The sequence below is a fragment of the Gigantopelta aegis genome, chromosome 3, assembly GCF_016097555.1.
Source record: "Gigantopelta aegis isolate Gae_Host chromosome 3, Gae_host_genome, whole genome shotgun sequence".
Taxonomy (NCBI): Eukaryota; Metazoa; Mollusca; class Gastropoda; order Neomphalida; family Peltospiridae; genus Gigantopelta; species Gigantopelta aegis.
Genome location: NC_054701.1, coordinates 57,793,131 through 57,809,188, shown reverse-complemented (window position 1 = coordinate 57,809,188; position 16,058 = coordinate 57,793,131).

The window sequence follows — 16,058 nt, the reverse complement described above, 5'->3', positions numbered from 1 at the left end:
CTCCCCTTTGGGGTCACTTTGTTTGCTGTGAAGTGAAACCCGTGAAGGTGGATGATGGGATCCTGGTAAGTGAGTTGGGGTATACCTGCGAATATGACTTCTGGCAATACACCACTTTGGCCCGGAGTTCATATGGACGGGGGTGGTCACCGTCAGGGAGGCCCGACATGATCAATTAGCTGGTCATGTCAAGCTCTAGAGCAAACAACCTTTGTTTTATTCATTTTGTCAATAACAAACATTGTTTATATACTGTTTGTATTTGTTGCTCTTGGGGCGGTCGCTAGGGTCAATTGGGTGATTTAATTTTGTTTATTGCCCAAGTATATCAATCATGTATCCCTGGCATGAGAATGAATGATTGAATGTTTGTTTAACGACACCCCAGCACAAAAATACACATCGGCTATTGGTGTCACAAATGGTAAGTATATGAAAATACTATTTATATATATTTATGTAAAACCACAGTGTAAGGAGCTGTGGGTGAAAAGTATAATACAATACATAAAATCAAGATAAGTACATTTTAAAACTTTGTATAGAAGTCAAAGTATTGCAAAAACTTAACAACCAATTCTGGATGGAATTTAAAAGATTCCAAAACATTTCTGTTGCCAAATATATCATTTCTCGTCAGCTTGACAATGTTCACACTGAAGGGGAGGGTCCTTCTTTAAAATAAATGAATGCGTCAAATATGTATGGCCGATGCGGGCACGACCCCAGACTACTTCATCCTTCCTGCATCGCCTGTAGGATGACTGCCTTGATAGAATGAAGCTTGTTCGCAACCGCACCGTCCCAATCGTCTTGCCAAGTCGAAAAGATATATTGGTTAATATGAAATTTAAAATCACTGTAGGGGACACCAACATGGACACGGGGCAAGTTCAAAGCAGATTTGGCAGCAACATCTGCCTTTTCGTTACCCCTAATGCCAACATGGCTGGGTACCCAACAAAATATAACATCTTTATTGGCAATTGATAAAAAGACATACTTTCGTATCACCATCCCAACTACGGTATGCTCCAATTTCATGTACTGTAGAGCTTGGAGACACGAAAGTGAGTCTGTAAAAATAATATACTTGGATGCACATGAATCTTTAATCTGTTCCAGGGCTTTAATGATTGCCCAAATTTCAGCAGTAAAGATTGATGCTGAATCGGGCAATCTCATGGGAATTATTTCGTCTGATGGAAAAACTGTAGCACAAGCCACATAATTCCCATCCCGTGATCCGTCTGTGTAAACAGGAATGTAATCACAGTACCTCTCTTGGATTTCCATGAAATGTTGTTTATAAATAACTGCATCTGTGCGATCTTTTTTTAGATGCACAAGATCGAATACAATTTTTGATATACCAAGGTGGCAAAATAAAATATGAAGGCGTTTCCAAAATGTCTGTTAAATCAATGTTGGAAACTGATAAAAACTGCTTAATGCGAAGACCAAATGTTCGAATCGCATCAAATAACTTCATATATTTGTTATCAAACACCGCATTATGTGCCGGATGTTTTGGCATTAATTTAATCTTTGTAGCATACTGCAGAGAAAGGTTTGCACGTCTAGCACCCAAACTAGGTTCGTGTGCATCGACATACAAGCTCTCCACAGGAGATGTTATGAAAGCACCAAGACAAAGCCCAAGTCCCTGGTTGTGTATAGGATCTAGCATTTGCAAGTAAGACTTACGTGCTGACCCATACACAATGCACCCATAATCAAGTTTAGACCGAACTAAAGATCTGTAAAGTCGGAGCATAACCTTTCGATCTGCTCCCCATTCAGTCTTGCCAATAACCTTTAAGATATTGAGGGCCCTTCTATTTCACATACTGTAAATGAGGAACAAAAGATAGCCTCCTGTCAAAAAATAACCCCAGAACACTTCAAAATAAGTTCATATGCTATATTTGAACTGTCTACAATTAAGCTTCTTTACTGTTTGCCAAATATGTATTTTCATGCAAAAAATCTCTGACCTGGTAATGTAAGTGTTTAAAACATGGATATATTAAACATTTCATACAGTGAAAATGAAAATAAGCGCATAGTCACTAAAAAGTCTGATCCTTCCCAAGATCCTATATATATTCAAACCGATTATATAATTGAAAGTCGATCGGTGAACTGATTACAAGCCATTATCGATTGCGAAATTCCAAACAAATTGCCATGACTAGTTATTTTTATCTGTATTAATGTTACCTGTATAAATATTCTCTTTATTAATGTTGTTATCTATATTAATGTTGTTTATCAATAGTGTTGTTATCTGTATTAATGTTGCCATTTTGATTAATACTGTAAGTTATAATATTAATGTTCTTACAGATGATTCTTCGTGATGTTGGCCAGCACTGTGATCACTGTATTTCTTATCTTAGTAATGACAATAGCCCAGTTAATCAGCGTCTTGACTGATTAAAAAAACTGGGTACATATTAAAAAAATATCCAGGTTAGTTCTTCTGCCATTGGTCGTCTTATGTTTCCATAGTATCTCAACATAAAACACTAAAGTTCTTGAAAGAAAACCAATTGTAGTGTCCACAGGTCTCGAATTTGGCAGTCATTATACTAGAAGGCGAGGCAATTTGGCTTACGGTTAGAATGCAGGGCAAGAAGGCAAATTTCAACAAGTTTAAAATATAACACAACACATTCAAATTAAAGAAGCGTGAATGATTTCATGTTTTCGTAACAAAACAATTTTCTGGAGTCGTGTTTGAGAATGATGTCCAATTAATAGCATGCAAAATAAGGCATGACCAGTTTCATTTTGAGACTGTTTAGTTTTCAGGGTATTAGGGAATGAGTCATTCTACAAGTGGAGGCACAAATGCTATCCGCAAGTTTTGACTGGTATAAAATGATAAAAATGTAAATAATTAAAATATTTGTTGTTGTTGTATCATAATTTATATTAACTATCGTTTATTAATCAGACTCTTTAAACATCCAAAACATAATTAAACTATTGGAATAAAGAGACAAAATTTAAATGGGGTGTGAAATTCTGTATCCGAATTCAAGGTCAATAAAAGTTTTATTAATTTGTTTTTCTAAAGTAATGATTTTATGTTAATTACATATATATGAAGTAATGCAAATGTCAAAAGCAATGGATTTGTTATTAAAAACCACTATTTTGTATCTTTACATTTGACAAAAAACATGTCCCAAATATACTTGTCCTTACAGTTACAACCTCACTAAATATGTAATTATTTAAGAAAGAAGGATAACATCCAATAACAGATTCACTATTTATCAAGATAGCATGTTGGAAACACTGCAAGACAATGTTTGGGTTTTTTCTCAAAAATATAATGTTTTCGTCAGTTGGGCATCCTAATTGTCATAAGTATGTTTTTTAGCCTGTCATTACCAAACCCTATTTTTAAAGAAATAAATGCATTTGTATGAAGTAATTTTGAGATATTTGCTCAAATAGTGTGTCAGTGAGAATAAATTTACAGACTATTTCAGAGTAAGTATTTCATAATAGCTTTTTATTATGTAAAATTCAATAAAATATCATTACCATTATGCGTCATTACCCGTCACATTTAATAGTGTGTCAGTAAGGGTGGTGGTGACATATGCTGAAATATAGTAATTTTTTGCAATATTAAACTATTCCTCATTTTGTAATTCCTTTTGTTAATTTAAAATACAAATAGAATTTCGGTTTTAATAAATTTGGTGGGTTTTTTTTCTACCAACACGTATGTCGACAGTTGTACTCACATACCTATTTTACAGTCGCAAATTGCCAGTGACGTTGTAACAGTAAACCCTATATATACGCTGGTTGTCCACAAATGGTCAGTCGCAAATTGAGTTTTACCCTGACTAAAATCCATGACGGGGGAGTAGAGACATACTATAAAGACAGCTATATGCTATTACTGTAAAAAAAAGCATAAATTCTCAGGGGGGGGGGCAGCTGGTCAAATACAACCCTGAACATACGTTACATAGTTTAAATAATCATTTAAAACTGTTGTAGGCAGACTTAAATTGCCACAGGTGAGCATTTTGCTTATGGTGAAAACCTTTCAAAATTACCATCGGTAACATTCTTAAGTTCAAAGCCCAGGCCCCGTGCTTATAAACCTTAAAGTCTAGACTTTAACATCATGGCAACGCCATTCAAATAGCATTACGTTAAAGTCTGGACTTTAAGTTTTATAAACACGGGCCCTGGTATCATATGTTCACAGGCTACTAATTGTATTCTAATAACTGTCATATTCTTACAGTGAACGGAGACCAGGACCCAGACTGGGTATGGCTTGTAATTACAGTTATCACAATAGTGCTGGGTATCACATGCATCTCGATGTTAACGCCTCTCCTCCATTCGCATTTCAAAATCGGTGAGTGAACAACAGCGTCTGTAGTAGCAGTGCTATCTGTAGCAACTACACTTAGCTATCTGTGGTAACTACATTTAGCATTAGAGCAGTTGCCGCTATCTGTTATATAGCGTTCGACATCTGTTAGTAGCTGAAAAAGGACTTCGAGCCGCTATATGGGACGTAGTCCAGTGGTAAAACGTTCGCTTGATGCGCGGTCGGTCTAGGATCCATCCCCGTCGGTGGACCCATTGGGCTATTTCTCGTTCCAGCCAGTGCTCCACAACTGGTGTACCAAAGGCCATGGTATGTACTATCCTGTCTGTGGGATGGTGCATATAAAAGACCCCTTGCTGCTAATCGAAAAGAGTAACCCATGAAGTGGCGACAGCGGTTTTCCTCTCATGTGCACACATTCGTATGACTATGCGGGATCATACAGTGTGCAAATCGGGTTTTTTTTTCAGTTCATACTTGCATGAACCAAAAAATAATTGCGGTCTATTCTTAAATCACGTCATTTATGTTGTTTACAAGTCAGGTTGATCAAAGAGAAGCGCCTTGTCGTACATTACTGCTTTTGTTTACACTGTGCATACAGGAGTTGGTAGGAGCTGACGCTACTTCGCTCCAAGCTAGAGTACCGGACTTCTCGAAAACAAAAGAAAATGGCTGCCCTGTGAATTACGAATGCCTTAAAACAGGTTTTATTTTATAAAATAAATAATTTGTAATGTAAAACTGAAGACTGATTTAATTTTATTTTATTTTATAAATAAATAATTTTTAATGTAAAATTGAAGACTGATAACCCACCCCGTACGTATTGGTATGGTTCGCTGTACTGCGGCCACCAAAATAGACTCGCCCGATATTTTTAGAATTTGTATGCTCCCAAATAACGTTATAAAAGGCGAAGTGTGATTGGTCAATATTTAAATTATTATTTACAGACGAAATGTTACCTGGACATTGGGGACTACGCAGTGTTGTTAGCAATCCGATTAAAATTAGTTCTACTGGTCTAAATAAGGCATTCGTAATTCACACGAAACATGTATACCCTCAGGATAATTCGGAATGTTTTCAAATTATTTTTAAATCACTGGCAGGATTCTGCAAGTAAGGTTTTGATTGGTGGACATGAGCTCCAACTGGCTGGTGTTAGATCCACATGTAATTGTGGAGCTAGTTTTAATTAAATTGAGTGATTTATCCATTTTTAACAGCAGTCTGCCAGAAACGTCGCTTGGAACGTTTTGGGAGAGTAACAGATTAATCGCCTTATAATAAAACTTTTAATGCATTTTATTTTAAACTTGATGTGGCCTAGCACCATTTCTGGAGAATGATCTATAGCACACCTTGGTTGTACTCATAGCGAAGACTCAACAGAGTTATGGCCCATGAATTTAGGAGATAAGAACATTTGTTGGGCCCGGTAGAGCACTATACTGCTTTAGCAATACCCTCTAAATGCTTGTTTATGTAACTGATTCAGCTTTTATTTACTGTGTTAATAATCTATTTCGTTGAATCGTGTCGATCCAGAAGACTTAGAAACGGGTGTTTTCGCAAATATTAAGTAAGATTTGTTTCTCATTCTGCATTGTTGTTTTAAACAGAACCAGACATTCAAATTTAAACTGTGTTAACTTTCCTACTATTGTAGCATTTCTGGCTAACAGAGTCTTTTTAACTCCTAAATAGAAAATACTACATGAGTGGCCGTTAGATCCAATCACATGTAGATGTCATTAAATTGTACTTTTTTTAAAAACTGAAATTGTATTAATGCATAGATTTTGATATAGTAAAACACAACACAAAAAGTTGAAGCAAAATTATTATTACCTAATGGGGAACTTTACATAAGGTAATCATTAGAGGAGTACCGGCCCTACGGCAATCATTAGAGGGGAACTTTACATAAGGTAATCATTAGAGGAGTACCTGCCCCACGGCAATCATTAGAGGGGAACTTTACATAAGATAATCATTAGAGGAGTACCGGCCCTACGTCAATCATTAGAGGAGAACTTTACATAAGATAATCATTAGAGGAGTACCTGCCCCACGGCAATCATTAGAGGGGAACTTTACATAAGGTAATCATTAGAGGAGTACTTGCCCCACGGCAATCATTAGAGGGGAACTTTACATAAGGTAATCATTAGAGGAGTACCTGCCCCACGGCAATCATTAGAGGGGTATTTAGATCAGTTATATTCTGTGTGCTTGATTGAACTGTAAACTCGGGGTCATTTTAGTGAGAAATGGTGGACTCTGAGCCAACAAAGGCAGGCGTCCAATATGTATGGCGTAGACAAAATGGATGGAGCTTACCCATCGAGAAGTTTCAGATAATTACATGGAGTATCTACATATACTTTATGGTGTCAACGTTTGCAGTCACCATTCCTGCGTTTTCTCAAGATTTGCGACCCGCAGCATATAGTGTATCCTTTGAAAAGATACTGTATAATACAGTGCTATTTTTCCTATGGGTTGGGGGATACATTGTATCCTTTGAAAACATACTGTATAACAGAGTGCTATTTTTCCTACAGGCTGAGGGCCTTTATACTCATTTAGGGAATTATTACTTTCTGGTGACGTATACACAAAGCACAACCATTTGCTATAAATAGTACTGCAATGTGGATTAAAAGTAGGAATGCTCTCTCTATCTGTGTGTCTCTTTATATATTTTGCATTACGAAACGTTATGGGGGAGGGAAGGGGGTGATATTATTTTAAAAAAAGAAAGAAATTAGTTGCATTCAGATTGGTACTTTTTGTTTTGTTTACCATACTCCAAGCCTTTGGGGAATAGTGCCCATTATGGGAGTATAAAATCTTGTAAACATTTATTCTTTCATTGATTCACTGATTCGTTTATTTATTTATTTATTCATCCCATCGTCATCTCGTCTGTCTAGCAAGGGTGGAAGTAATTTTTTTTGTATGTGAGATATGATTATTGACCCATGGCTAGTTAATCGGCTTGGTGAGCCTAATTAAGCTTGTAAGTTTTTTTGTCACAACGTCCGTGGATCCAGCAGACACAGCCAAGGAAGGAAACTACTTCTGCGACCTGTGCCAAGTACGGGCGTAAGTACACGCCCACGCATTTACGTTGCTAACTCTAGATAGCAGGGGAGTAAATAATAACACACTGTCCATTTAGTAGCATAAATGGAAAAAAGAAGAAGAAAGATCCAATTTCTTACCTACATGTATTTTCAAACTCATAAATGGGGTGCATTTTAAAGGCGCTATCAGAAGCTACCTCTTGATGTGTAAACTATACCGCAGAACAAAAGAAACGTTAAGATGATACAATTCTTTCGGCTATAAATAGACTGTCACAATAGACCTGAAATGTCCACAAGACATCGATATATTTAATATACACATAATAATTTTAAATAGACCTATTTCACATTCCAATTGCGCATGCGTGAATGCCTAGCAACAGGTCACGTTTTGTAATTCATCAGAGTTTTACTGACCTCGGGTACGAGTCGCAAAGAGGTTGTTCAAGTTGTTGCACTGTTTTTTTATATGAAGTATTCCATTGTAAATTTTAGTGGACCGTCTGTTGCAGCCATTATACCATCTAATACAAAATATACATGTACATGTTAGTTGCGAGTTTCACATCTCCTACAAAGCTACTCACGACATCCATGACAACTGTAGGTCACGCCTGACAGAGTGCTAAATTGCCTGGAATGAATGAATGTTTGTTTAACGACACCCCAGCACAAAAATACATATCGGATATTGGGTGTCACAAATGGTAAGTATATGGAAATATTATTTATATATATTCATGTAAAACCACAGTGAAAGGAGCTGTGGGTAAAAAGTATAATACAATACATAAAATCAAGGTAAGTACATTTTAAAACTTTATATAGAAGTCAAAGTGTTTTAAAAATTTTACAATTAATTCTGGGCGGAATTTAAAAGATTCCAAAACATTTCTGTTGCCAAATATATCATTTCTCGTCGGCTAGAGATGATCACACTCCACCAAAATGTGACTATGTGACGCACAGTCAGTGTACACTGACAATGTTCACACTGAGGGGGAGGGTCCTTCTTTAAAATAATTATTGGCAGTTGATAAAAAAAAACACTTTCGTATCACCATTCCAACTAAGGTGTGCTCCAATTCCATGTACTGTAGAGCTTGGAGACACGAAAGTGAGTCTGTAAAAATAATATATTTGGATGCACATGAATCCTTAATCTGTTCCAGGGCTTTAATGATTGCCCAGGTTTCAGCAGTAAAGATTGATGCTGAATCGGGCAATCTCATGGAAATTATTGCGTCTGATGGAAAAACTGTAGCACAAGCCACAGAATTCCCATCCCGTGATCCGTCTGTAAAAATGGAAATAAGCGCATAGTCACTAAAGTCTGATTATATAATTGAAAGTCGATCGGTAAACTGAGTCCAAACCAATTCCCATCACTAGTTATTTTTATCTGTATAAATATTGTTCTCTTTATTAATGTTGTTATCTGTATTAATGTTGTTGTTTATCAGTAGTGTTGTTATCTGTATTAATGTTGCCATTTGATTACTACTGTAAGTTAAAATATTAATGTTATTACAGATGGTTCTTCGTAATGTTGGCCAGCACTATTGCGACTGTTTTCCTCATCTTTTTTATGCCACTAATCCAGCTGATCAGCTTCTTTGCAGACAAGACAACTGCTTTCATATTAAAACAATATCCAGGTCCTATCTACGTCGCCGCCCCCATCCCCGGGACCCGACGAACCAGTGCCAGTCGACGCAGATACGTATGAACAGACGACGCCGCAGTTGGACACAGCGATCTGCGGACTCCACGGCGTGCGTCTCCCGTTCCAACCCCTTCGAAGCGGTCAGAATGAATGAATATTTAACGACACCCCAGCACAAAAATACACATCGGCTAGTGGGTGTCACAAATGGTAAGTATATGAAAATATTTATATATATTTATGTAAAACCAGTGTAAGGAGCTGTGGGTGAAAAATATAATACAATACATAAAATCAAGGTAAGTATATTTTAAAACTTTGTATAGAAGTCAAAGTGTTTAAAAAAAATTATAATTAATTCTGAATGGAATTTAAAAGATTCCAAGATATTTCTGTTGCCAAATATATAATTTCTCGTCGGCTTGAGATGATCACACTCCACCAAAATGTGACGCACAGTCAGTGTACACTGAGGAGGAGGGTCCTTTAAAATAAATGAATGCGTCAAATAGGCTATGTATGGCCGATGCGGGCACGGCCCAAGACTACTTCATCCTTCCTGCATCGCCTGTAGGATGACTGCCACTCTCCCAGGACTGCCTTGACAGAATGAAGCTTGTTCGCAACCGCACTGTCTTGCCAAGTCGAAAAGATATATTGGTTAATATTAAATTTAAAATCAGTGTAGGGGACACCAACATGGACACGGGACAAGTTTAAAGCAGACTTGGCAGCAACATCTGCCTTTTCGTTACCCTTAATGCCAACATGGGTGGGTACCCAACAAAATATAACATCTTTATTGGTAATTGATAAAAAGACACACTTTCGTATCACCATTCCAACTAACGGGTGCTCCAATTTCATGTACTTTAGAGCTTGGAGACACGAAAGAGAGAATAACCGCAGTGTCAAAACGATTTATCAAGCTCGTGTAACGAGAACGCTTTACCATCGTCTACGACGTAGGGTAAATAGAAAAAATAATGAAAATGTTATTAAAAATTAATAAAAACATGTACTGAATGATAAAGGGACGGTCCATAAATATCGATGTGCTTCACAATCCGAACAATGTTCGGAAGTGGGGGAGGGGGTAAAAGCCATTTTCGGAAGTGGGGGAGGGGGTAAAAGCCATGTTCGGATTGCTTTTCAGGTAAAACATCGTTCCATCGAAGGTCAATGTTTCGTACACATTATATCAATGTTTTTATGTTAGTATTAGGGGAGGGGGTTAGGATTATGAAAACCATTGACATTTATGGACCGTCCCTAATAAGCTTATACATTAATTTTAGTAACAGAAGCATGATAAACATGGACAATCCCGACTGGTTAGGCCTTTGCATTTATAGGTAAATTATCTTTAAGTCGTACGCAAAAAAAACCTAAACATCACAATCATCTTCATTTTCCACCTTGTCAATTATATTTTATGCAAAATATGCCATAACAGCTGACTTGGGATAGGAATTGTTACATTTTAAAATAATACTCTGAACTAGACTGTGATATACGATGTGACTATATATACGACGGCCGTGTATATAGCCTCCGCTAACGAGGGCTGGCTATATTCAGAGCGAAAATGTATATAGGCGATAAATAAGTATTTGATTGATCCATATTACTGAACCATCTGGAACAGGAGGAATACATACCAAGTAATGTAGGCCTACGAACAGTGCGTTTTCTGAACAGGGGAGACGGGATATATGAATCTATGCATAGCGTAATATTGCCCCTACAGTACAAACAAAAAAATAATAAATAAAAATTACAAATTATCTGCTGCTGAGGTAGATTATCTGAAAGAGAAATTAACTCCGGACAGTACACAAACTAACAACAGGGCTTGATTGCAATTTTGAAGCTCCTTACGTAACATTTTAAAAAAGTTAATTTTACCGCAAATAAATATGACTAAATGGTTATTTTGCTGTATTTAGTCATATTTCAAAAGCGCAAAATTGCAAGGCGCAATAAAACTCAAAATACATATTTTTATACCAGTAACGCTGAGACCAGTCCCGGGTCCCCCTGTATATTTATGTAATGTTTCTGCAACAACCGTCCTCCCCCGCCCCACCGCGACGTGATTTTACCAACATTATAATACATGTAATAATAATAATACACTATTGTATTATTATTATTATTATGTCTACTACTACCTTGATGGGGTGGTGTTTTATCGGGGGGGGGGGGGGGGGGGGGGGGGGGGGGTCTATAAAAATGTACGATTAACGTGCATCGTTAAAACGACTGGCTGGTCGTATGCCACATTTGTGACGCTGGAAAACATGTTATCCGTTTTGGAACCAAGTACTATAGCATTGTAACCGTCTAGACTCTTCCATGCTAAATTTCATGCACACGCGCCTGATAATTATAATAATAATAATAATAAATGGTATTAATGGTGAGTTCATGTTCCGACTGTTTATTATTTTATTTCAGCGTATTTGCAGTTATTTTCGTCATGAAATAATATATTTTAAAAAATTATTTTATTATATAGCCGGCCCTCATTTGCCGAGTCTCGACGGTCGTTTATATAAAATTATAAAATATATTATACGGTTGTATATATACAGCCTCATCACTACGAGTCTGTTTTCCCGTATTTTTATGACTTTTCACAACAAGACTTCCAAATTTTAAAAAAGAAGCTTGTCATTGAATTCCCAAGATCGTAGTTCAATTAAAATGTTTTGGATCATACAATAACTAGGTTTGGTATTCCAAATGAATGTAATTTCCATTTATAATCTATATTTAGAGAAATAAAGCCCACTAAATCCGTGATGAGCGCCTTTTAAAACTCAATATATTAAAAGTTATTGGTAATACGGAATGGGAAGCAGACCGCAAGGTTATTCTCCGTCTGTGTCAATCTCTTGTGAGATCTAAACTTGATTATGGATGCAATGTGTATGGGTCGGCACGCAAGTCTTACTTGCAGATGCTAGATCCTATTCATAACCAGGGACTTGCGCTTTGTCTTGGTGCATTTAGAACATCCCCTGTAGAGCTTGTACGTTAATGCACACGAACCTTGTTTGGGTGCTAGACGTGCAAAGCTTTCTCTGCAGAATGCCAACAAGAAAAAATCTTTACCAAAACATCCTACACATGATGCGGTGTTTACAACAAATATATGAAGTTTGCTGCAAGGCCGAATGTTATTCGTACATTTGGTCTTCGCATTCAGCGTTTTTTGTCGCTTTCCAACATTGATTTAACTGACACTTTGGAAACTCCTTCATATTTTGTTTTACCACCTGAAATTGTGTTTCATCTGAAGAACGATCGTACAGATGCTGTGGTATATAAACAATAAGGTTAACCTGCGAATTGTCTTCCCTATAGGTGGCGCGCGCGTACTATCAGTCCTCTGATTCATACATCCGGTATTGTTGCCATTTAGTTTTGTATAGAGTCAGTGGAGTGTGTTAGCTATTGTTCAATTAATTATGCCTCAGTATTGTTGTGTACCCGGTTGTACGTCAAGGACAGGTGGTCACAGGTTTCCTCGAAACTCAGGTGAAAGTTTGAAGTGGCGCGTTGCAATCAAACGAGTTGACCAGGCGTCAAAAAAGTTGTGGGAGCCGTGTGCCACAAGCACTTTCAAGCGGACGATTACATGATGGAGAATTCTGCTTTCCTTGGTTAGTACAATTTTAATTTTAATGTTTAATATTTTGTTATTTATTACAACATACATATGTAAGATGTCCGCCTCCAGAATAAATATTAAAAATACTATTTATGTGGCATCCACCCACGACCTGTATTACAACTTTCGTCAACCCCCATTACCATTACATTATTATTAATTATTATAGTAGTACGGTATATTTATAGTATATTTACGTAAGCAACACTCCATTCACTATAGGCCAGTACCAAAAAATCTCAATATTAATATGTACAATTTTGTTTGTCTATGCCTATTGCGCAGTTAACGTTATGGGGAAAACCGGTTACTAAGGTCGACGACAGGTGTTCGTGGACCATCGTTTAGGCTTCGTACACAAACATTTCATTCACCTGGTTTATTTTTGGTTGTTGTTGTATTTGACAAAAGGTGGTGTTTTTTCTTCAGTTTCGTCATTTTATACTGGGGTTTTTTCAATATTTGTATATAAAAAATTATATTAAAAAATAAATAAAAATCATCTAAACACACTATAGATGGAACTGGAAAATAATCTGATAGGAGTGATAGTAGATGGGTTCTTTTAATGTGGCATAACATATAAAACAGAAACATAATATGTACCAAACATGGGCTCATACCCGGACATATTTTTGGTAAATAATTTCTGTTTGACATCACTTAAAATGACATTTGTGTGTGTGTGTAAATTTGTTTGTTTTTTCTTATTACAGCACATAGAAATAGTATATTTTTGTTGTTTTCAAAGCACTTTGGTTTTTTTAAGTTTAGAAAATTTACAAAAAAATATACCTTTTTTATTTTTGGCTGGAACGGACTATAATTATGGTGAGTGGACTACAATTGGGGCAAATACGGGCGAAATGACTCATGGTGGGGGGGGGGGGGGGGGGGGGCAAAAACGATCCGACAGAGGGGCGAAATGACCCGAGGCGAACGGGAATAAGGACGAAACGACCCGGAACCATGCCCATATAACCGTAAATTTTACCTCCAGAAATTCGACTCTTACAATATGATTCAATAATATGTTTTAACTTTAATATTTACATTTAATATGATTCATATTAATTTGAATAACATTGGCAATGAAGAAATTGTTGTAAACACTGAACCCCCCAAAGTAGCAGAGGAAAGTGAGAAAATAACTTGTACTTTTGAAGAAAGTGCCATTCAGTGTAATTTGATGTCCGATAACTTTTCGATTGAAAAATACATGTTCCATCCACAGGCTGTTCAGTATTATACAAGCTTCGACAACTATGAACATTTTATGCTATTTTTCAATATTCTTGGTCCAGTTGTTGACTACATGGATTATAAGTGCAGTATGCTATCACCAAAAGATCAGCTTTTCTTAACACTGATGAAATTGAGACAGGCTAAAGATGATATTGAGCTGTCCATTTTGTTTGGTGTAAGCCAGTCAGTTGTTACCCAGATTGTCAACACTTGGGTGAACTTTCTATACTTTCAGCTAAAAGAAATTAAAACATGGCCGTCAAAGAAGGTTACAGAGGATACAATGCCAGAGGATTTTAAGAAACAGTTTCCGTCAACTCGAGTGATACTGGATGCCACGGAAATACCCCATCCAATGTTCAGGCACAGAGTAACCTTTTCTACATACAAAAACAAGAACACACTGAAAACCATGATGGTTGTACACCACGTGGTTTAATTTCGTATGTCAGCAGTAGCTATGGAGGTGCAGCAAGTGACCGTCAAATTATTGAGCGAAGTGAATTATGTACAAACACTGATCAGTTTTTTGATAAAAAGGATAGTATAATGGCAGATCGTGGAATCATGGTTCAAGACTTATTCGCAGCAAAAGATGTCTTTGTAAATACACCTACCATGCTAAAAGGGAAATCGCAGCTGGAACCTGTGGAAGTAGTTCACGACAGAAGAATTGCATCAAAGCGAATCCACATAGAACGTGTGATCGGCCTTGGCAAAACTTTCAAAATTTTAAAAAGAGACTTGCCACATACTAAAGTTGTCATGGGGAAAGAATCGTGTTCATCTGTTTCAGCATTAACAACTTTAGAAATTGCATTGTGGGATTACTTGCATAATTTCAATTTAAGTGGTAATATTATATTTATAGTGGACATAAGGTATCTTGTAATAATCTAGTATGGATCAGTTTACAAATTAATACTTTGATCTAAAGGTTTTAATGCCATTATACTGTCCTGTATTTGTATTGCTTATTTTTACATGTACATGAATGTTGAAAAAAAACAAAAAACCGTTGATATGGTGAGATTAAATTTCTATTGCAATTTCATCTATTAAGACTATTGCAATGTTTTAATGAAATTAGTATAACGTTTTCAAAGGTTGCTGACCCAGACATTTTTCATTTAAAAGATTCCTGCAATGTAAGGCCTCAAATATTTCTTGTAAAATACTTCCAGTTTGGGAAGCATTGGCTCAAGAAATAGGTCTTTGTCCAGGCAGATTGGTACAACCAGCAGGTCTTGATGTGTATACACCACAAAATAGCATAGATCTGTTTGAGATAAATACATCTGCCCTTGAACCCGACTGAAATAGTTGCTGGTTTTCTTCAATGTTATGGCACCGTCCAATGTATACTCCAAAAAGGGGAACATCTTCCCTGGAATGATGGTAGAATTTCTCCCTGTATATGGACATTTAACCTCTACAATAGATGTACTACCCACAATGCCATCAGGTGAAGCACCTAGAAAGGGAAGGTTTGGTATCACATACAGCCCACATTTGTTGACATTTACACCATTGAAAAGACTCCAAAAAAATTATCGCTACAGATTCATATTGTTTGCCATGTATAATTGGTGGTGTCGACAAGGAAGTAGGAAAAACAATGGATTCACAAAGTTTTTGTCTATTCCTCCTCTCTGTAGCATTGCAGATTTCACCAAATCGAGATGCAGTGATTCTCCATTTTCTTTCACTGTGCCAAAGTCGACACTGTGCCTGTCCTCTGGTATTGATTTCCAAAATGCGAGCGGATTCCTCAGTGACCTGTAAATAGAATAAATCTGTATTAATGTTTATTTATGTCAGGTGTATTGCTAATTTAGATATAAATAGGTGTACACATGTACAAATTAAAAAATATGTCAATGTTTTATTATTTGTAGATAATGTCGTGTGTATTTGTGTTTTCCTTAGAAATTTGGCAAGGCATGTTAGACAAAACATTTTGCTTTAATAAATGAATGGCAAAATATATAA